Consider the following 23,120-nt stretch of genomic DNA (forward strand, 5'->3'; position numbering starts at 1 on the left):
TAAACATTCGAAATATTCACTTTTGGAAATTTTCCTGTGACTTACTCCCGAAAGGCTACAGTTTCGTCAAATATGGCCATTATAACTCTACAGGAAGTGCCTCAAAATTTGCGGGTGTGAAAGGCGTCGTATACGTAAAGCCTTCGTTGCTTTTTTTTTTTCTTACCACATTTAGTAATTTTATAAATTTTGAGGACATGTATAAGAATTTTGACGGCAAGTGTGAGCAGTTTGACGGCTAGTGTTACAACGATAAAATACAATTCGCTGTAGCCTTGGTTCCTTATTTTCTTATAATACATACGAGCCACATCAAAATAACAATGTTTCCATTACGTGGTTTCTCTCCATTTATATATATATATATATGTATTATTTATCTGATTGCCTGCCAACTAGATATTGAAAACCTTATTATTTTATGACATATGAATATCTTTTTTTTTTGTATATTTGATAATTCTATATTTTTAACTAACTTCTTCTTCGAAATTAACCTATGTTAGTACATATAAAGAAATACTCATTGCCCAAGTACCGCTGTAGCGTGAACCATCTGACGGCAAGTGTGAGCCCATGTCCAAAATTATGAACGAAAAGTCGGCAACTATGAGCGTGTTCACGGCAACTGTGAGGCCTTGGCCGGCAATTATGAACAAAAAGTCGGCAACTATGAGCATCATGAGAACTAGTGTGAGCACTTTGAAAGCACGTGTGAACATTCTGAAGCAAACTGCGAGTATTTTCAAGATAAGCATGAAGAATTATGTTTTCAATTGTGAGCCCCATAACTGCAATTATCAACAAAAAGTCGGCAACTATGAACGAAAAGTCGGCAACTATGAGCAGCGTGAAAGCCAGTGTGAGCACCTTGAAAGCACGTGTGAACTTTCTGGAGCAAACTGTGAGTATTTTCAAGATAAGCATGAAGAATTATGTTTTCAATTGTGAGCCCCATATCCGCAATTATGAACGAAAACTAGGCAACTATGAGCGTTTTGAATGCAACTGTGAGGCCTTGGTCGGCAATTATGAACGAATGGTCGGCAACTATGAGCACTTTTTTTTTTAATGTGAACATTCTGACGGCTTGCGTGAGGAATCTGACGGAAACTGTGAGGCTTTCGACAACAACCATGAACCATTTAACTTACACTATCAGCAGTATGTTAGATATTATGAATGAAAAGTCGGCAACTATGAGCATCGTGGAAGCGAGTGTGAGCATTTTTAAAGTACGCGTGAACATTCTGAAGGCAGCTGTGTGTATTCTGAGGATGAGCATGAAACATTATGTAGGAAACTATGAGCCCTTTGTCCGCAATTATGAACAAAAAGTCGGCAACTATGAGCGTTTTGACGGCAACTGTGAGGCGTTGGTCGGCAATTATAAACATGTAGTCGGCAACTATGAGCGTTTTGACAGCAACTGTGAGGCCTTGGTCGGCAATTATGAACGAATGGTCGGCAACTATGAGCACATTTTTTTTTCTAATGTGAGGATTATCACGGCTTGTCTGAAGAATCTGGCCGCAACTGTGAGACTTTTCACAGCAACTGTGAACCATTTAACTTACACTATCAGCATTATGAATGAAAAGTCGGCAACTAAGAACATTGTGTAAGAGAGTGTGAGCATTTTGAAACTACGTGTGAACATTCTGAAGGCAACTGTGAGTATTTTTAGGATGAGCACGAATCAGTATGTGGGCAACTATGAGCCCTTTGTCCGCAATTATGAACGAAATGTCGGCAACTATGAGCGTTTTGACGGCAACTGTGAGGAGTTGGTCGGCAATTATGGGCAAATAGTCGGCAACTATGAGCACTTTTTTTTTTTGAATGTGAGCATTCTGACGGCTTGTGTCAAGAATCTGACCGCAACTATGAGACTTTTGACAGCAACCATCAACCATGTAACTTACACTATCAGCATTATGAATAAAAAGTCGGCAACTATGACCATCGTGGTAGCGAGTGTGAGCTTTTTGAAAGTACGTGTGAACATTCTGAAGGCAACTGTGAGTATTTTGAAGATAAGCACGAAACATTATGTAGGCAACTATGAGCCCTTTGTACGCAATTATGAACGAAAAGTCGGCAACTGTGAGCGTTTTGACGGCAACTGTGAGGAGTTGGTCGGCAATTATGAGCAAATAGTCGGCAACTATGAGCACTTTTTTTGAATGTGAGCATTCTGACGGCTTGTGTCAAGAATCTGACCGCAACTATGAGACTTTTGACAGCAACCATCAACCATTTAACTTACACTATCAGCAATATGTTAGATATTATGAATGAAAAGTCAGCAACTATGAGCATCATGGAAGCGAGTGTGAGCATTTTGAAATTACGTTTGAACATTCTGAAGGCAACTGTGAGTATTTTGAAGATGAGCACGAACCATTATGTAGGCAACTATGAGCCCTTTGTACGCAATTATGAACAAAAAGTCGGCAACTATGAGCGTTTTGACGGCAACTGTGAGGCCTTGGTCGGCAATTATGAACGAATAGTCGGCAACTATGAGCACTTTTTTTTTAATGTGAGAATTCTTACGTTTTGCGTGAGCATTGTGACAGAAATTGTGAGGCTTCTGACACCAACCATGAACCACTTAAGTTACACAATCAGCAGTATGTTAGATATTATGAATGAAAAGTCGGCAACTATGAGCATCGTGGAAGCGAATGTGAGCATTTTGAAACTACGTGTGAACATTCTGAAGGCAACTATGAGTATTTTGAAAATGAGCTGGAACCATTAAGTAGGCAACTATGAGCCCTTTGTACGCAATTATGAAGGAAAAGTCGGCAACTATGAACGTTTTGACGGCAACTGTGAGGCCTTGGTCGGCAATAATGAACGAATAGTCGGCAACTATGAACGTTTTGACGGCAACTGTGAGGCCTTCGTCGGCAATTATGAACGAAAAGTCGGCAACTATGAGCGTTTTGACGGCAACTGTGAGGCTTTGGTCGGCAATTATGAACAAAAAGTCGGCAACTATGAGCATCATGAAAGCGAGTGTGAGCACTTTGGAAGCACGTGTGAACATTGTGAAGCCAACTGCGAGTATTTTGAAGATAAGCATGAAAAATTATGTTTTCAACTATGAGCCCAATATCCGCAAATATGAAGGAAAAGTCGGCAACTATGATCGTTTTGACGGCAAGTGTGAGGATTTTGACGGCTAGTGTGAACCTTCTCATGGTAACTGTGAGCTCTATGTCCGCAATTATGAACGAATTGTGGGCAACTATGAGCATTTTGACGGCTTGTGTGAGGATCCTCATGGCAACTTTGAGCATTTTGATCCGATAATTCCTTCCACCTACTTCGATAAAAAAAAAAATGTTTTCGTACATTCTCGGTAGAGATTTCTCTTCTCTAGTTTCACTAGTTTTCTTTCTGTTGAGAAGAAGAAAAAAGAAAAGAAAAAGAAAGAAAATGGAAAGAAAGAAAAAATGAAAGAAAAGAAAAAAAAGATATCAAATTATGTACTCTCACGGGCGGTGTTCACGTTAAGCGTGGGCTCTGTTTGCCGTCAAATTTTCAAATTTCTACAACAATTTAGAGTATCTTTTCTTGTAGAAAAGTGCAGATACAATAATTCCTTACACGTACTCGAACGCATAATATCCAGGTACACTTGTTGTAGAAATTGCACTTCTCAGTTTTGAATAGTTTCCTTATAGTAGTGCAAAAGCTTAGTTTCGAATAAAAATGACCTCAAGTGTGAGCGAAATATAAATTTACTCTAATTTACTTTCATGCTCTATTATTGTTCACCCATTGAAAGAGTAAAGTATATGATTAAATAAAATTTATGTTATTATTATTATTTTTTTTCGCTTATCACTATTTTTCTTCTTTCCACTTTTCCGCACAATGTCAACACATCTTCGTGCACAGCTACACCTCTCTTAGTCGAAAACTTTTCAAACCTTCGGTAAAAGACAAACAAAAGTTTAGTTTGGTTAGCTTGTGGCTTCGCCCACAAAGCCCCTCCTTTTGAAGGTATTTCGCCCTTGCACCTCTTATTCTCACAATTCTAGGGAATTTCAAGTTTACTTTACTATTTCAACTAATTAAAAGATAAGATTTTGGATCCCAAGAAAACGCCTATTTAAATAGCGTGGGGATTTCTTCATCCTCCTTTAGACCCCTTAAACATTAAAAATATTCACTTTTGGCAATTTTGCTGTAGCTTAGTCTGGAAAGCCTACAATTATGCTAAATTTCATCATTGCAATCCTACCACAATTAACCGAACATTTTGGCGTGCAGAAGACGTCCCATATAAATGACATGAGAAAGACTTTTCAATTCCCCATAAAACCACTCTAAAGTTGAAAATTTTTACTTTGTACTGATTTACTTAGGTAACGCTAATGAAAACGTACAAGAATACCGAATTTCTCGTTTGTGTTCCAATTACAAGTAACTAAACTTTGAGATTACAAGTCTAAATAAAGGCCCATTTAAATAACATGGGGAATTTCTTCATTTCCTCTTTAGACCTCTTAAAAGTTAAAAATATTCACTTTTGACAATTTTCCTGTTGGTTAGTCCCGACAATCTACAATCATGTCGAAATTAGTTATTGTAGCCCTACAGGAAGTGCCCAATAATTTTGGGATGTCAAAGGTGTTTCATAGAAATAACATGGGAAATTTTTTGAGTTCCGCATAAAACCACGCTAAACTTGGAAATATATATCCAACTAGGTAAGACTTACGAAAACGTACAAGTATACGGAATTTCAAAGTTTTATTAAAAGTACCTAAAATTTCAGATTATAGGTCCGCAAAATCGTCCATTTAAATAACATGGGAAATATCTTCATCGCCCCTTTAGACCAACTAAACATTCGAAATATTCACTTTTGGAAATTTTCCTGTGACTTACTCCCGAAAGGCTACAGTTTCGTCAAATATGGCCATTATAACTCTACAGGAAGTGCCTCAAAATTTGCGGGTGTGAAAGGCGTCGTATACGTAAAGCCTTCGTTGCTTTTTTTTTTTCTTACCACATTTAGTAATTTTATAAATTTTGAGGACATGTATAAGAATTTTGACGGCAAGTGTGAGCAGTTTGACGGCTAGTGTTACAACGATAAAATACAATTCGCTGTAGCCTTGGTTCCTTATTTTCTTATAATACATACGAGCCACATCAAAATAACAATGTTTCCATTACGTGGTTTCTCTCCATTTATATATATATATATATGTATTATTTATCTGATTGCCTGCCAACTAGATATTGAAAACCTTATTATTTTATGACATATGAATATCTTTTCTTTTTGTATATTTGATAATTCTATATTTTTAACTAACTTCTTCTTCGAAATTAACCTATGTTAGTACATATAAAGAAATACTCATTGCCCAAGTACCGCTGTAGCGTGAACCATCTGACGGCAAGTGTGAGCCCATGTCCAAAATTATGAACGAAAAGTCGGCAACTATGAGCGTGTTCACGGCAACTGTGAGGCCTTGGCCGGCAATTATGAACAAAAAGTCGGCAACTATGAGCATCATGAGAACTAGTGTGAGAACTTTGAAAGCACGTGTGAACATTCTGAAGCAAACTGCGAGTATTTTCAAGATAAGCATGAAGAATTATGTTTTCAATTGTGAGCCCCATAACTGCAATTATCAACAAAAAGTCGGCAACTATGAACGAAAAGTCGGCAACTATGAGCAGCGTGAAAGCCAGTGTGAGCACCTTGAAAGCACGTGTGAACTTTCTGGAGCAAACTGCGAGTATTTTCAAGATAAGCATGAAGAATTATGTTTTCAATTGTGAGCCCCATATCCGCAATTATGAACGAAAACTAGGCAACTATGAGCGTTTTGAATGCAACTGTGAGGCCTTGGTCGGCAATTATGAACGAATGGTCGGCAACTATGAGCACTTTTTTTTTAATGTGAACATTCTGACGGCTTGCGTGAGGAATCTGACGGAAACTGTGAGGCTTTCGACAACAACCATGAACCATTTAAGTTACACTATCAGCAGTATGTTAGATATTATGAATGAAAAGTCGGCAACTATGAGCATCGTGGAAACGAGTGTGAGCATTTTGAAAGTACGTGTGAAGATTCTGAAGGCAACTGTAAGTATTTTGAAGATGGGCACGAACGAATATGTAGGCAAATATGAGCCCTTTGTCCGCAATTATGAACGAAAAGTCGGCAACTATGAACGTTTTGACGGCAACTGTGAGGCCTTGGTCGGCAATTATGAACGAATAGTCGGCAACTATGAGCACTTTTTTTTAATGTGAGAATTCTCACGTTTTGCGTGAGCATTGTGACAGAAACTGTGAGGCTTTTGACACCAACCGTGAACCATTTAAGTTACACTATCAGCAGTATGTTAGATATTATGAATGAAAAGTCGGCAACTATGAGCATCGTGGAAGCGAGTGTGAGCATTTTTAAAGTACGCGTGAACATTCTGAAGGCAGCTGTGTGTATTCTGAGGATGAGCATGAAACATTATGTAGGAAACTATGAGCCCTTTGTCCGCAATTATGAACAAAAAGTCGGCAACTATGAGCGTTTTGACGGCAACTGTGAGGCGTTGGTCGGCAATTATAAACATGTAGTCGGCAACTATGAGCGTTTTGACAGCAACTGTGAGGCCTTGGTCGGCAATTATGAACGAATGGTCGGCAACTATGAGCACATTTTTTTTTCTAATGTGAGGATTATCACGGCTTGTCTGAAGAATCTGGCCGCAACTGTGAGACTTTTCACAGCAACTGTGAACCATTTAACTTACACTATCAGCATTATGAATGAAAAGTCGGCAACTAAGAGCATTGTGTAAGAGAGTGTGAGCATTTTGAAACTACGTGTGAACATTCTGAAGGCAACTGTGAGTATTTTTAGGATGAGCACGAATCAGTATGTGGGCAACTATGAGCCCTTTGTCCGCAATTATGAACGAAATGTCGGCAACTATGAGCGTTTTGACGGCAACTGTGAGGAGTTGGTCGGCAATTATGAGCAAATAGTCGGCAACTATGAGCACTTTTTTTTTTTTTTGAATGTGAGCATTCTGACGGCTTGTGTCAAGAATCTGACCGCAACTATGAGACTTTTGACAGCAACCATCAACCATGTAACTTACACTATCAGCATTATGAATAAAAAGTCGGCAACTATGACCATCGTGGGAGCGAGTGTGAGCTTTTTGAAAGTACGTGTGAACATTCTGAAGGCAACTGTGAGTATTTTGAAGATAAGCACGAAACATTATGTAGGCAACTATGAGCCCTTTGTACGCAATTATGAACGAAAAGTCGGCAACTATGAGCGTTTTGACGGCAACTGTGAGGAGTTGGTCGGCAATTATGAGCAAATAGTCGGCAACTATGAGCACTTTTTTTTTGAATGTGAGCATTCTGACGGCTTGTGTCAAGAATCTGACCGCAACTATGAGACTTTTGACAGCAACCATCAACCATTTAACTTACACTATCAGCAATATGTTAGATATTATGAATGAAAAGTCAGCAACTATGAGCATCATGGAAGCGAGTGTGAGCATTTTGAAATTACGTTTGAACATTCTGAAGGCAACTGTGAGTATTTTGAAGATGAGCACGAACCATTATGTAGGCAACTATGAGCCCTTTGTACGCAATTATGAACAAAAAGTCGGCAACTATGAGCGTTTTGACGGCAACTGTGAGGCCTTGGTCGGCAATTATGAACGAATAGTCGGCAACTATGAGCACTTTTTTTTTTAATGTGAGAATTCTTACGTTTTGCGTGAGCATTGTGACAGAAATTGTGAGGCTTCTGACACCAACCATGAACCACTTAAGTTACACAATCAGCAGTATGTTAGATATTATGAATGAAAAGTCGGCAACTATGAGCATCGTGGAAGCGAATGTGAGCATTTTGAAACTACGTGTGAACATTCTGAAGGCAACTATGAGTATTTTGAAAATGAGCTGGAACCATTAAGTAGGCAACTATGAGCCCTTTGTACGCAATTATGAAGGAAAAGTCGGCAACTATGAACGTTTTGACGGCAACTGTGAGGCCTTGGTCGGCAATAATGAACGAATAGTCGGCAACTATGAACGTTTTGACGGCAACTGTGAGGCCTTCGTCGGCAATTATGAACGAAAAGTCGGCAACTATGAGCGTTTTGACGGCAACTGTGAGGCTTTGGTCGGCAATTATGAACGAATAGGCGGCAACTATGAGCGTTTTGACGGCAACTGTGAGGCCTTGGTCGGCAATTATGAACAAAAAGTCGGCAACTATGAGCATCATGAAAGCGAGTGTGAGCACTTTGGAAGCACGTGTGAACATTGTGAAGCCAACTGCGAGTATTTTGAAGATAAGCATGAAAAATTATGTTTTCAACTATGAGCCCTATATCCGCAAATATGAACGAAAAGTCGGCAACTATGATCGTTTTGACGGCAAGTGTGAGGATTTTGACGGCTAGTGTGAACCTTCTCATGGTAACTGTGAGCTCTATGTCCGCAATTATGAACGAATTGTGGGCAACTATGAGCATTTTGACGGCTTGTGTGAGGATCCCCATGGCAACTTTGAGCATTTTGATCCGATGATTCCTTCCACCTACTTCGATAAAAAAAAAAAAATGTTTTCGTACATTCTCGGTAGAGATTTCTCTTCTCTAGTTTCACTAGTTTTCTTTCTGTTGAGAAGAAGAAAAAAGAAAAGAAAAAGAAAGAAAATGGAAAGAAAGAAAAAATGAAAGAAAAGAAAAAAAAGATATCAAATTATGTACTCTCACGGGCGGTGTTCACGTTAAGCGTGGGCTCTGTTTGCCGTCAAATTTTCAAATTTCTACAACAATTTAGAGTATCTTTTCTTGTAGAAAAGTGCAGATACAATAATTCCTTACACGTACTCGAACGCATAATATCCAGGTACACTTGTTGTAGAAATTGCACTTCTCAGTTTTGAATAGTTTCCTTATAGTAGTGCAAAAGCTTAGTTTCGAATAAAAATGACCTCAAGTGTGAGCGAAATATAAATTTACTCTAATTTACTTTCATGCTCTATTATTGTTCACCCATTGAAAGAGTAAAGTATATGATTAAATAAAATTTATGTTATTATTATTATTTTTTTTCGCTTATCACTATTTTTCTTCTTTCCACTTTTCCGCACAATGTCAACACATCTTCGTGCACAGCTACACCTCTCTTAGTCGAAAACTTTTCAAACCTTCGGTAAAAGACAAACAAAAGTTTAGTTTGGTTAGCTTGTGGCTTCGCCCACAAAGCCCCTCCTTTTGAAGGTATTTCGCCCTTGCACCTCTTATTCTCACAATTCTAGGGAATTTCAAGTTTACTTTACTATTTCAACTAATTAAAAGATAAGATTTTGGATCCCAAGAAAACGCCTATTTAAATAGCGTGGGGATTTCTTCATCCTCCTTTAGACCCCTTAAACATTAAAAATATTCACTTTTGGCAATTTTGCTGTAGCTTAGTCTGGAAAGCCTACAATTATGCTAAATTTCATCATTGCAATCCTACCACAATTAACCGAACATTTTGGCGTGCAGAAGACGTCCCATATAAATGACATGAGAAAGACTTTTCAATTCCCCATAAAACCACTCTAAAGTTGAAAATTTTTACTTTGTACTGATTTACTTAGGTAACGCTAATGAAAACGTACAAGAATACCGAATTTCTCGTTTGTGTTCCAATTACAAGTAACTAAACTTTGAGATTACAAGTCTAAATAAAGGCCCATTTAAATAACATGGGGAATTTCTTCATTTCCTCTTTAGACCTCTTAAAAGTTAAAAATATTCACTTTTGACAATTTTCCTGTTGGTTAGTCCCGACAATCTACAATCATGTCGAAATTAGTTATTGTAGCCCTACAGGAAGTGCCCAATAATTTTGGGATGTCAAAGGTGTTTCATAGAAATAACATGGGAAATTTTTTGAGTTCCGCATAAAACCACGCTAAACTTGGAAATATATATCCAACTAGGTAAGACTTACGAAAACGTACAAGTATACGGAATTTCAAAGTTTTATTAAAAGTACCTAAAATTTCAGATTATAGGTCCGCAAAACCGTCCATTTAAATAACATGGGAAATATCTTCATCGCCCCTTTAGACCAACTAAACATTCGAAATATTCACTTTTGGAAATTTTCCTGTGACTTACTCCCGAAAGGCTACAGTTTCGTCAAATATGGCCATTATAACTCTACAGGAAGTGCCTCATAATTTGCGGGTGTGAAAGGCGTCGTATACGTAAAGCCTTCGTTGCTTTTTTTTTCTTACCACATTTAGTAATTTTATAAATTTTGAGGACATGTATAAGAATTTTGACGGCAAGTGTGAGCAGTTTGACGGCTAGTGTTACAACGATAAAATACAATTCGCTGTAGCCTTGGTTCCTTATTTTCTTATAATACATACGAGCCACATCAAAATAACAATGTTTCCATTACGTGGTTTCTCTCCATTTATATATATATATATATATATATATATATGTATTATTTATCTGATTGCCTGCCAACTAGATATTGAAAACCTTATTATTTTATGACATATGAATATCTTTTTTTTTGTATATTTGATAATTCTATATTTTTAACTAACTTCTTCTTCGAAATTAACCTATGTTAGTACATATAAAGAAATACTCATTGCCCAAGTACCGCTGTAGCGTGAACCATCTGACGGCAAGTGTGAGCCCATGTCCAAAATTATGAACGAAAAGTCGGCAACTATGAGCGTGTTCACGGCAACTGTGAGGCCTTGGCCGGCAATTATGAACAAAAAGTCGGCAACTATGAGCATCATGAGAACTAGTGTGAGCACTTTGAAAGCACGTGTGAACATTCTGAAGCAAACTGCGAGTATTTTCAAGATAAGCATGAAGAATTATGTTTTCAATTGTGAGCCCCATAACTGCAATTATCAACAAAAAGTCGGCAACTATGAACGAAAAGTCGGCAACTATGAGCAGCGTGAAAGCCAGTGTGAGCACCTTGAAAGCACGTGTGAACTTTCTGGAGCAAACTGCGAGTATTTTCAAGATAAGCATGAAGAATTATGTTTTCAATTGTGAGCCCCATATCCGCAATTATGAACGAAAACTAGGCAACTATGAGCGTTTTGAATGCAACTGTGAGGCCTTGGTCGGCAATTATGAACGAATGGTCGGCAACTATGAGCACTTTTTTTTTTAATGTGAACATTCTGACGGCTTGCGTGAGGAATCTGACGGAAACTGTGAGGCTTTCGACAACAACCATGAACCATTTAAGTTACACTATCAGCAGTATGTTAGATATTATGAATGAAAAGTCGGCAACTATGAGCATCGTGGAAACGAGTGTGAGCATTTTGAAAGTACGTGTGAAGATTCTGAAGGCAACTGTAAGTATTTTGAAGATGGGCACGAACGAATATGTAGGCAAATATGAGCCCTTTGTCCGCAATTATGAACGAAAAGTCGGCAACTATGAACGTTTTGACGGCAACTGTGAGGCCTTGGTCGGCAATTATGAACGAATAGTCGGCAACTATGAGCACTTTTTTTTAATGTGAGAATTCTCACGTTTTGCGTGAGCATTGTGACAGAAACTGTGAGGCTTTTGACACCAAACGTGAACCATTTAAGTTACACTATCAGCAGTATGTTAGATATTATGAATGAAAAGTCGGCAACTATGAGCATCGTGGAAGCGAGTGTGAGCATTTTTAAAGTACGCGTGAACATTCTGAAGGCAGCTGTGTGTATTCTGAGGATGAGCATGAAACATTATGTAGGAAACTATGAGCCCTTTGTCCGCAATTATGAACAAAAAGTCGGCAACTATGAGCGTTTTGACGGCAACTGTGAGGCGTTGGTCGGCAATTATAAACATGTAGTCGGCAACTATGAGCGTTTTGACAGCAACTGTGAGGCCTTGGTCGGCAATTATGAACGAATGGTCGGCAACTATGAGCACATTTTTTTTTCTAATGTGAGGATTATCACGGCTTGTCTGAAGAATCTGGCCGCAACTGTGAGACTTTTCACAGCAACTGTGAACCATTTAACTTACACTATCAGCATTATGAATGAAAAGTCGGCAACTAAGAGCATTGTGTAAGAGAGTGTGAGCATTTTGAAACTACGTGTGAACATTCTGAAGGCAACTGTGAGTATTTTTAGGATGAGCACGAATCAGTATGTGGGCAACTATGAGCCCTTTGTCCGCAATTATGAACGAAATGTCGGCAACTATGAGCGTTTTGACGGCAACTGTGAGGAGTTGGTCGGCAATTATGAGCAAATAGTCGGCAACTATGAGCCCTTTTTTTTTTTGAATGTGAGCATTCTGACGGCTTGTGTCAAGAATCTGACCGCAACTATGAGACTTTTGACAGCAACCATCAACCATGTAACTTACACTATCAGCATTATGAATAAAAAGTCGGCAACTATGACCATCGTGGGAGCGAGTGTGAGCTTTTTGAAAGTACGTGTGAACATTCTGAAGGCAACTGTGAGTATTTTGAAGATAAGCACGAAACATTATGTAGGCAACTATGAGCCCTTTGTACGCAATTATGAACGAAAAGTCGGCAACTATGAGCGTTTTGACGGCAACTGTGAGGCCTTGGTCGGCAATTATGAGCAAATAGTCGGCAACTATGAGCACTTTTTTTTTTGAATGTGAGCATTCTGACGGCTTGTGTCAAGAATCTGACCGCAACTATGAGACTTTTGACAGCAACCATCAACCATTTAACTTACACTATCAGCAATATATTAGATATTATGAATGAAAAGTCGGCAACTATGCACATCGTGGAAGCGAATGTGAGCATTTTGAAACTACGTGTGAACATTCTGAATGCAACTATGAGTATTTTGAAGATGAGCTGGAACCATTAAGTAGGCAACTATGAGCCCTTTGTACGCAATTATGAAGGAAAAGTCGGCAACTATGAACGTTTTGACGGCAACTGTGAGGCCTTGGTCGGCAATTATGAACGAATAGTCGGCAACTATGAACGTTTTGACGGCAACTGTGAGGCTTTCGTCGGCAATTATGAACGAAAAGTCGGCAACTATGAGCGTTTTGACGGCAACTGTGAGGCTTTGGTCGGCAATTATGAACGAATAGTCGGCAACTATGAGCGTTTTGACGGCAACTGTGAGGCCTTGGTCGGCAATTATGAACGAATGGTCGGCAACTATGAGCGTTTTGACGGCAACTGTGAGGCCTTGGTCGGCAATTATGAACGAAAAGTCGCCAACTATGAGCGCTTTGATGGCAACTGTGAGGCCTTGGTCGGCAATTATGAACGAATGGTCGGCAACTATGAGCACTTTTTTTCTTAATGTGAGCATTCTGACGGCTTGTGCAAATAATGCGACGGGAACTGTGAGCCTTTTGATAGCAACCATGATCCATTTAACTTACACTATCAGCAGTATGTTAGATATTATGAATGAAAAGTCGGCAACTATGAGCATCGTGGAAGCGAATGTGAGCATTTTGAAACTACGTGTGAACATTCTGAAGGCAACTATGAGTATTTTGAAGATGAGCTGGAACCATTAATTAGGCAACTATGAGCCCTTTGTACGAAATTATGAAGGAAAAGTCGGCAACTATGAACGTTTTGACGGCAACTGTGAGGCCTTCGTCGGCAATTATGAACGAAAAATCGGCAACTATGAGCGTTTTGACGGCAACTGTGAGGCCTTGGTCGGCAACTATGAGCACTCTTTTTTTAAAATTTGAGCATTATGACGGCTTGTGTGAAAAATCTGACCGCAACTGTGAGACTTTTGACAGCAACCATGAACCATTTAACTTACATTATCAGTATTATGAATTAAAAGTCGGCAACTATGAGCATCGTGTAAGCGAGTGTGAGCATTTTGAAAGTACGTGTGAACATTCTGAAGGCAACTGTGATTATTTTGAAGATGAGCACGAACGAGTATGTGATTAACTATGAGCCCATTGTCCGCAATTATCAACGAAAAGTCGGCAACTATGAGCGTTTTGACGGCAACTGTGAGGCCTATGTCCGCAATTATGAACAAATATTCGGCAACTATGAGCGCTTTGACGGCAAGTGTGAGCATTGTGACGCCTTTTGTGACGATTCTGACGGCAACTGTGAGCCACTAGTCGGGAACTATAAACTTTTATGTCGGGGACTATGAATGAAAAGTCGGCAACTATGAGCGTTTTGACGGCAACTGTGAGGCATTGGTCGGCAATTATGAGCGAGTAGTCGGCAACTATGAGCGTTTTGACGGCAACTGTGAGGCGTTAGTCGGCAATTATGAACGAATAGTCGGCAACTGTGAGGCCTTGGTCGGCAATTATGAACGAATGGTCGCCAACTATGAGCACTTTTTTTCTTAATGTGAGCATTCTGACGGCTTGTGCAAATAATGTGACGGCAACTGTGAGCCTTTTGATAGCAACCATGAACCATTTAACTTACACTATCAGGAGTATGTTAGATATTATGAATGAAAAGTCGGCAACTATGAGCATCGTGGAAGCGAATGTGAGCATTTTGAAACTACGTGTGAACATTCTGAAGGCAATTATGAGTATTTTGAAGATGAGCTGGAACCATTAAGTAGGCAACTATGAGCCCTTTGTACGCAATTATGAACGAAAAGTCGGCAACTATGAGCGTTTTGACGGCAACTGTGAGGCATTGGTCGGCAATTATGAACGAATAGTCGGCAACTATGAACGTTTCGACGGCAATTGTGAGGCCTTGGTCGGCAATTATGAACGAAAAGTCGGCAACTATGAGCGTTTTGACGGCAACTGTGAGGCCTTGGTCGGCAACTATGAGCACTTTTTTTTTAATGTGAGCATTATGACGGCTTTTGTGAAAAATCTGACCGCAACTGTGAAACTTTTGAGAGCAACCATGAACCCTTTAACTTACATTATCAGCATTATGAATTAAAAGTCGGCAACTATGAGCATCGTGTAAGCGAGTGTGAGCATTTTGAAATTACGTGTGAACAGTCTGAAGGCAACTGTGTTTATTTTGAAGATGAGCACGAACCAGTATGTGATTAACTATGAGCCCATTGTCCGGAATTATCAACGAAAATTCGGCAACTATGAGCGTTTTGACGGCAACTGTGAGGCCTATGTCCGCAATTATGAACACATAGTCGGCAACTATGTGCGCTTTGACGGCAAGTGTGAGCATTGTGACGCCTTTTGTGACGATTCTGACGGCAACTGTGAGCCATTAGTCGGGAACTATAAACTTTTATGTCGGGGACTATGAATGAAAAGTCGGCAACTATGAGCACTCTGACGGCAAGTGTGAGCAATTTGACGTCTACTGTGAGGATTCTGACGGCAACTGTGAGCTATTTGAGTGGAACTATTAAGCATTGTGTGTGCAACTTTGAACGCTCTGAGGGGTTTCCTGAACATGTTGACAGCATGTATGAACCACATTTCGGGAACAGTGGGCAATCTGACGGGAACTGTGAACATTGTTGTTGGCGACTTTTCACCCAGCATAACGTTAGAATATGACGGCAACCGTGGCTTCGTTTGCCGTCATTTTTGACATTCTGTGATTTTTCGTGACTGGTGTGCAATCGAGAGGAATCGCTACATTATAGGGATTAGGGTACAGAAGCAGCCCCGTTTACACTTTGTTAAGTCCTGGCTTGAAATTGTTCTATGAGGTTGTAATTAACATGAGTTTGACCTAATTCATGTTTTTGGATTGTTCTTTACATTAATTTTGTAACCCGAGCGCGAAAAGCAGCCCTTTTCGTAGAGAACTTTTTACCCAGCATAACCTTTGAGTATGGCGGCAACTGTGGCTTCGTTTGCCGTCATTTTTGAGATTCCGTGATTTTCGTGACTGGTGTCCGATCGAGAGGAATCTCATCACTATAGGAGGTATGGTAGTGGGCAATCCTGCTATATACTTAGGTTAGGTTAGGCTGGCTTATACTTTCAATTTGTTCCCAGAAGTTAGGAGAGTGTAAAAGTTGTTAAGTTTTGAGTGTCGTATTCTGTAACGGTTTATATATATACTGGATGTCAAATCACGTTTTCCCACCCTTGCGTGGGATGTATACGGCAACCGTGGCTGCATTCGCCGTCATGGTCAAAACGAGGCTGCGCAACGCCGGCAATTTCAAGACAGGTGTAGTATCGAGAGGAATCTCTACACTATAGGAGGTAGGGTAGTGAACAAGCCTTCTATATAAACATTCCCTTTAAATTGTTCACGGAGGTTGGAGAGACCGCTAATGGTATTGCTTTCTAAATGAGGCTTACTTTTTTCTCTCCGCGGCCTAGTCTGTCGAGAAATCTTGACTTCTGGCCACAGACAGAAAGCTAGTCTTCGCAGGAGGCGGAAATGGCTAAATTGGGAAGGGAAGCCACAGGCTGGTTGGTTTCTTTATGGGAGTCTAAACGCACTATCGCTGTTGATGTTGGTTAATTTTGAAGGCGGACTAATATCGGCGGATGGTAGTGTAGGCTCAAAAGGAATTTTATCAGCCGCAGGCAAGAACCCTGGGATGCTATTCACGGGCGTCCTAGCCGGTCAAGGTGTAGAGGAGGTTGCAAACCCTGTTGCTGCCTGGGAGGAATGCTTCATAGAAATGTGCGTCCATGGGCGGACCTATGAAAGGGCATGCAGTGCGGGTTTGCCAGCACGCCTAATGTTGTCCAAAGACTTCCTCGTATTTTGACAAAGAATGTCAGAAACCTTGGTCGGACGGCTGTTTCTAAGAGGGCACGTGGCGATGGGGAATGTGTGAGGTAGGCTCTCATACGGAAGTACCTGTCGTTTACGGGAAGGAGACAATCCTTCTTAACCCGAGGCCTAGCCTGTCGATCACGCCTTCGGGCAATTGACTTCTGGCCGATGCCGCTTTGTGCGGTTGCTGAATGCGAAGAATACTTGAACGGAAGCAACTGTCACACCCAGAGGACACGAGTAAGACTTATATCACTGGAGCAGGAGCCTAAATGTGCTTTTGTGGGTAGCCATACGGCCAGTTCTAACGTGTGCGAGGCCCCACGAGAGTAGGCTTATTCTGGTGGATGAGAAGTCTTTTAATATTTGCTCTGTCGGGTGAACGGAAGCCACAGTCATCCGTAGGACACGAGTAGACTTATTTCACTGGAGCAGGAGTCTAAATGTGCTTTTGTGGGCAACCTTACGGCCAGTTCTAACGGGAGCCAGGCCCCACAAGAGTAGGCTTATTCCGGTGGAGAAGGAGTCTTTAAAATTTGCTGTGTCGGGTGAACGGCTATATTTGAACGGAAGCCACAGTCATCCGTAGGACACGAGTAGACTTATTTCACTGGAGCAGGAGTCTAAATGTGCTTTTGTGGGCAACCTTACGGCCAGTTCTAACGGGAGCCAGGCCCCACAAGAGTAGGCTTATTCCGGTGGAGAAGGAGTCTTTAAAATTTGCTGTGTCGGGTGAACGGCTATATTTGAACGGAAGCCACAGTCATCCGTAGGACACGAGTAGACTTATTTCACTGGAGCAGGAGTCTAAATGTGCTTTTGTGGGCAACCTTACGGCCAGTTCTAACGGGAGCCAGGCCCCACAAGAGTAGGCTTATTCCGGTGGAGAAGGAGTCTTTAAAATTTGCTGTGTCGGGTGAACGGCTATATTTGAACGGAAGCCACAGTCATCCGTAGGACACGAGTAGACTTATTTCACTGGAGCAGGAGTCTAAATGTGCTTTTGTGGGCAACCTTACGGCCAGTTCTAACGGGAGCCAGGCCCCACAAGAGTAGGCTTATTCCGGTGGAGAAGAAGTCTTTAAAATTTGCTGTGTCGGGTGAACGGCTATATTTGAACGGAAGCCACAGTCATCCGTAGGACACAAGTAGACTTATTTCACTGGAGCAGAAGTCTAAACGTGCTTTTGTGGGCAACCTTACGGCCAGTTCTAACGGGAGCCAGGCCCCACGAGAGTAGGCTTACTCCGGATGAGAAGGAGTCTTTAAAATTTGCTGTGTCGGGTGACCGGCCATGAAACCTTTGTGAGGACTTGTCTCCTCGTTTCCACAGCATTTCCGCGCCTGTAAGTTGCGGAAGGTAGCATGCTATGCTTGAAGAACTGTCATCCGTTTAAGGACAGGAGTAGACTAATTCCATTGAGGCAGGAGTCTAATATGCTTTTGTGCACAGCCATACGGCCAGTCCTAACGGGAGCAAGGCTCGCAAAAGTAGGCTTTATTTCAATGGACCAGAAGTCTTTAATATTGCTCTGTCGGGATTGTCAGTTCAAACGGGAGCAGTTTCTGCACGCTACAAACCGCTGACGAGATCTTTCTCGTGTCAATGTGATTCCCTAGCCTGGGCCGGCGCAAGGCTGGCTGGCGAACAAGGTAATTGGGCCTCTGGGTTTCATACACACGAGGTGTCTCAGATGCGTTTAGGGTGAACAGGAATAATCCGTGCAATTCTCTAGCCTGGGCCGGCGCAAGGCTGGCTGGCGAACAAGGTAATTGGGCCTCTGAGTTTTGCATTTCGGAGTTTCCTTAATTCCGGGAGGAGCCACAAAGAAGAGTCCTGAGAGTTTCTCGTGTCCATGCAATTCTCTAGCCTGGGCCGGCGCAAGGCTGGCTGGCGAACAAGGTAATTGGGCCTCTGAGTTTTGTACACACGAGTGGTCTTAGGATCCTTCGGGCTCAACAGGGATTGTTGGAGAAAGTCTCTAGCCTGGGCCGGCGCAAGGCTAGCTGGCGAACAAGGTAATTGGGCCTCTGAGTCTTTATTCCCAGTTTCCTTAGTTCCCGGGTTAGGTTCACCTGTTAAATCGGAGGAGTCCGATTTATGTGTAAAGATAATGCCAGAGTGAAGGGAGCCAGATTTCACTTGAAGGAGCAAGAGCCAGTGTGGTTAAGAAGTGAGCCGTTTTGTACTCTTAAGGAGGGATGCCGATTGACTTTGAACGGGCTGTCCTCGCTTTAGAGTTTGGGCCAGTTGACGGGAGCTTACTTGTCCTTCTTGAGAATGAGGCCAGATAGCATGTCCTTTCTAGCTTACAAAGGCTTATGCGGAGCATTGTTTTTTGTAAGTGACTTTTTATTCTCCATGTGGCATTTAAGTACCGATTTTCCTTAAGTTAAGGACGGTATAGACTCATCGCCAGTTTGAGCGTGTATCACTTGTCGAACGGAAGCCACTGTCATCCAAGGACACTAGTAGACTTATATTTCACTGGAGCAGGAGTCTAAATGTGCTTTTGTGGGTACCCTTACGGCCAGTTCTAACGGGAGCCAGGCCCCACAAAAGTAGGCTTATTCCGGTGGAAAAAGGAGTCTTTAAAATTTGCTGTGTCGGGTGAACGGCTATATGTAAACGGAAGCCACAGTCATCCGTAGGACATGAGTAGACTTATTTCGCTGGAGGAGGAGTCTAAATGTGCTTTTGTGGGTACCCTTACGGCCAGTTCTAACGGGAGCCAGGCCCCACAAAGGTAGGCTTATTCTGGCGGAAGAGGAGTCTTTAAAATTGCTCTGTCGGATGTACCGGCAACGTGTGGAAGGAAGCTGTTGTAACCCAAGGATACAAGTAGGCTTGTTCCATTGGATTGGGAGTCTAATATGCTCTTGGCGGCTGTCACACGGCCAGTATTAACGGGAGCTAGTCACCGCAAGAGTAGGCTTATTCCAGCGGAACAGAAGTCTAAAATGCTTGGTCGGGTGTAGCTTTCCTATCCTTTGTTAGAACGCTGTGTTGGTTGTGTCCAACACTTTCCGGCTTTTTAGTCGGTCAATTCCCTGGTTGATCCTGCCAGTAGTCATATGCTTGTCTCAAAGATTAAGCCATGCATGTCTCAGTGCAAGCCAAAACAAGGTGAAACCGCGAATGGCTCATTAAATCAGTTATGGTTCCTTAGATCGTACCTATCCTACTTGGATAACTGTGGTAATTCTAGAGCTAATACATGCAACTAGAATCCCGCCCAGCAATGGAAGGGATGCTTTTATTAGATTAAAACCAATCGGTCGGTTCGTCCGTCCGAAACCTTGGTGACTCTGAATAACTTTGGGCTGATCGCACGGTCTCTGTACCGGCGACGCATCTTTCAAATGTCTGCCTTATCAACTGTCGATGGTAGGTTCTGCGCCTACCATGGTTGTTACGGGTAACGGGGAATCAGGGTTCGATTCCGGAGAGGGAGCCTGAGAAACGGCTACCACATCCAAGGAAGGCAGCAGGCGCGCAAATTACCCACTCCCGGCACGGGGAGGTAGTGACGAAAAATAACGATACGGGACTCATCCGAGGCCCCGTAATCGGAATGAATACACTTTAAATCCTTTAATGAGAATCTATCGGAGGGCAAGTCTGGTGCCAGCCGCCGCGGTAATTCCAGCTCCGATAGCGTATATTAAAGTTGTTGCGGTTAAAAAGCTCGTAGTTGGATCTGGGTCTCGGACGATCGGTTCGCCGCCCGGCGTTTAACTGATCGTTCCGGACGTCCTGCCGGTTTTTCCTTTCTCGGTGCTCTTCATTGAGTGTCTTGATTGGCCGGCACGTTTACTTTGAACAAATTAGAGTGCTCAAAGCAGGCCGTGTCGCCTGAATGTTCGGTGCATGGAATAATGGAATAGGACCTCGGTTCTATTTTGTTGGTTTTCGGAACTCGAGGTAATGATTAATAGGGACAGACGGGGGCATTAGTATTGCGACGTTAGAGGTGAAATTCTTGGATCGTCGCAAGACTAACCGATGCGAAAGCATTTGCCAAGAATGTTTTCATTAATCAAGAACGAAAGTTAGAGGTTCGAAGGCGATCAGATACCGCCCTAGTTCTAACCATAAACGATGCCAGCCAGCAATCCGCCGAAGTTCCTCCAATGACTCGGCGGGCGGCTTCCGGGAAACCAAAGCTTTTGGGTTCCGGGGGAAGTATGGTTGCAAAGCTGAAACTTAAAGGAATTGACGGAAGGGCACCACCAGGAGTGGGGCCTGCGGCTTAATTTGACTCAACACGGGAAACCTCACCAGGCCCGGACACTGGAAGGATTGACAGATTGAGAGCTCTTTCTTGATTCAGTGGGTGGTGGTGCATGGCCGTTCTTAGTTGGTGGAGCGATTTGTCTGGTTAATTCCGATAACGAACGAGACTCTAGCCTGCTAACTAGGCGTTGGAATCTTTCCTTCCAACGTTCATGTCTTCTTAGAGGGACAGGCTGCCTCTAGCAGCACGAGATTGAGCAATAACAGGTCTGTGATGCCCTTAGATGTTCTGGGCCGCACGCGCGCCACACTGAAGGAATCAACGTGTCTTCCCTGACCGAAAGGTCCGGGTAACCCGCTGAACCTCCTTCGTGCTAGGGATTGGGGCTTGCAATTATGTCCCATAAACGAGGAATTCCCAGTAAGCGCAAGTCATAAGCTTGCGTTGATTACGTCCCTGCCCTTTGTACACACCGCCCGTCGCTACTACCGATTGAATGATTTAGTGAGGCCTTCGGACTGATACCCGGCACCTCCGTCTTGCGGTGGTACCGACGTGTCGGAAAGATGGCCAAACTTGATCATTTAGAGGAAGTAAAAGTCGTAACAAGGTTTCCGTATGTGAACCTGCGGAAGGATCATTATCAATTCATCACCACTGCGGTGGTTGATGTCAAAAGTTTCTTATTAGTGTGTCGTATCAGTTAGATTGACACCGTTGAACGGGAGCCACTGATCTTGACAGGCGAAGGAGAGAAAGGTGAGCCGTGTCTTCCCTTTAGTTGGGAAGCGAGCAGCAAGAACGGGAGCCACTGTCATCGGCGAGGGTAGCGTAGGCTACCTGTTGACACAGGCCGTGTGTCATCAAAGGATTGGAGTAGACTTATTTCGGTGGAAAAGAAGTCTTGAAAAGACTCCAAGAGAGTAAGACTTATTCCATCGGAGCAGGAGTCTTAAATGCTCAGTCAGATGACATGATAAACCAGTTCCGACGTCCAAGGGCTCAAGTAAGCTTATTCCGTTTGAAAAGAAGTCTTGAAAAGACTCCAAGAGAGTAAGACTTATTCCATCGGAGCAGGAGCGTTTAAAATGCTTGTGTCGGATGTCGAGTGCTGGGGTAGAACGGAAGCTTGTCCTCCAAGGACTCGAGTAGGCTGTGACTGCTTTGTGGGAGAAGTCTTGAAAAGGCTCCGAGGAGCAAGGCTTACACGTTAGTAGCACAAGAAGCCTTTAATACGCTCGGGTCGGGCGACTAGAGCTAGAATTCGCTGCTTTGTAGGCCAGTATCCTTTTCTGTTCAAGATGGCCTTCAATGAAAAACTGGTAGCCATGATTTTTGGCTACAAACTCATGGGCAGCCTAAGATTATTCCTTGTGATGCAGGGAAAGGCTTTCGAATGAACACGCCCAGCTTTGTGGTGAGTGACCGCAGCTGACGGGGCCAAACAGGAGGCAGGGCGGCCCCCGATGCGGTTTGTTTACCGAACTTTAATTTCTTGCACGGCATACGTGAAATGCTGTTGTAGAATTTTTACAACCCTGAACGGTGGATCACTTGGCTCGTGGGTCGATGAAGAACGCAGCTAGCTGCGCGAAAGAGTGTGAACTGCAGGACACACGAACATCGACGTTTCGAACGCACATTGCGACCCAGGATCTCTTCTGGGTCACACCTGTCTGAGGGTCGGTAACTTTATCCTGGCGGTGGAAGTTTTTCGGATGACCCCACGGCCTCTCGCTACTTCGGTAGTGATGCTGTGGCCATGTGCAAGGGGCCTGGCAAGGGGTCTCGCGCAAGGCTTGACTTTCTTGTTGGTAACCTCTTGTGACCATGGGTCCGGGGAATGGAAACTGTGTGTTCTTGGGCTTCCGCGACAGCGGTCGTCTTAAATGAGCAGCAAAGGCTGGTGGTTTACATCCGCCTGTTGAGGCAGTTTTTGTCTCGACAAAAGTTCCTAAGTGAATTGGGGAACTTGGTCCTTGGATTTCATCCTTGCCAAACCCCTTTCGATGGGAACGAGACTGTCTTGTGTCCATGCAATTCTCTAGCCTGGGCCGGCGCAAGGCTGGCTGGCGAACAAGGTAATTGGGCCTCTGAGTTTTGTACACATGAG

The 23,120-nt window shown here is 42.5% G+C and overlaps 2 non-coding genes across 2 annotated transcripts; both read left to right on the top strand.

Moving 5' to 3' along the window:
- Positions 1-19,817: 19,817 nt before the first annotated feature.
- On the top strand, positions 19,818-21,650 carry LOC145688758 (small subunit ribosomal RNA). Its single transcript, XR_014131987.1, has one exon. It is a non-coding gene; the product is annotated as a small subunit ribosomal RNA (ribosomal RNA).
- Positions 21,651-22,541: 891 nt separating this feature from the next.
- Positions 22,542-22,693, top strand: LOC145688755 (5.8S ribosomal RNA). The gene has a single exon (XR_014131984.1). It is a non-coding gene; the product is annotated as a 5.8S ribosomal RNA (ribosomal RNA).
- Positions 22,694-23,120: the final 427 nt, after the last annotated feature.

This window comes from Thermobia domestica, chromosome 6 (assembly GCF_964235325.1).
Source record: "Thermobia domestica chromosome 6, izTheDome1.hap1.1, whole genome shotgun sequence".
In the NCBI taxonomy this organism is placed as follows: Eukaryota; Metazoa; Arthropoda; class Insecta; order Zygentoma; family Lepismatidae; genus Thermobia; species Thermobia domestica.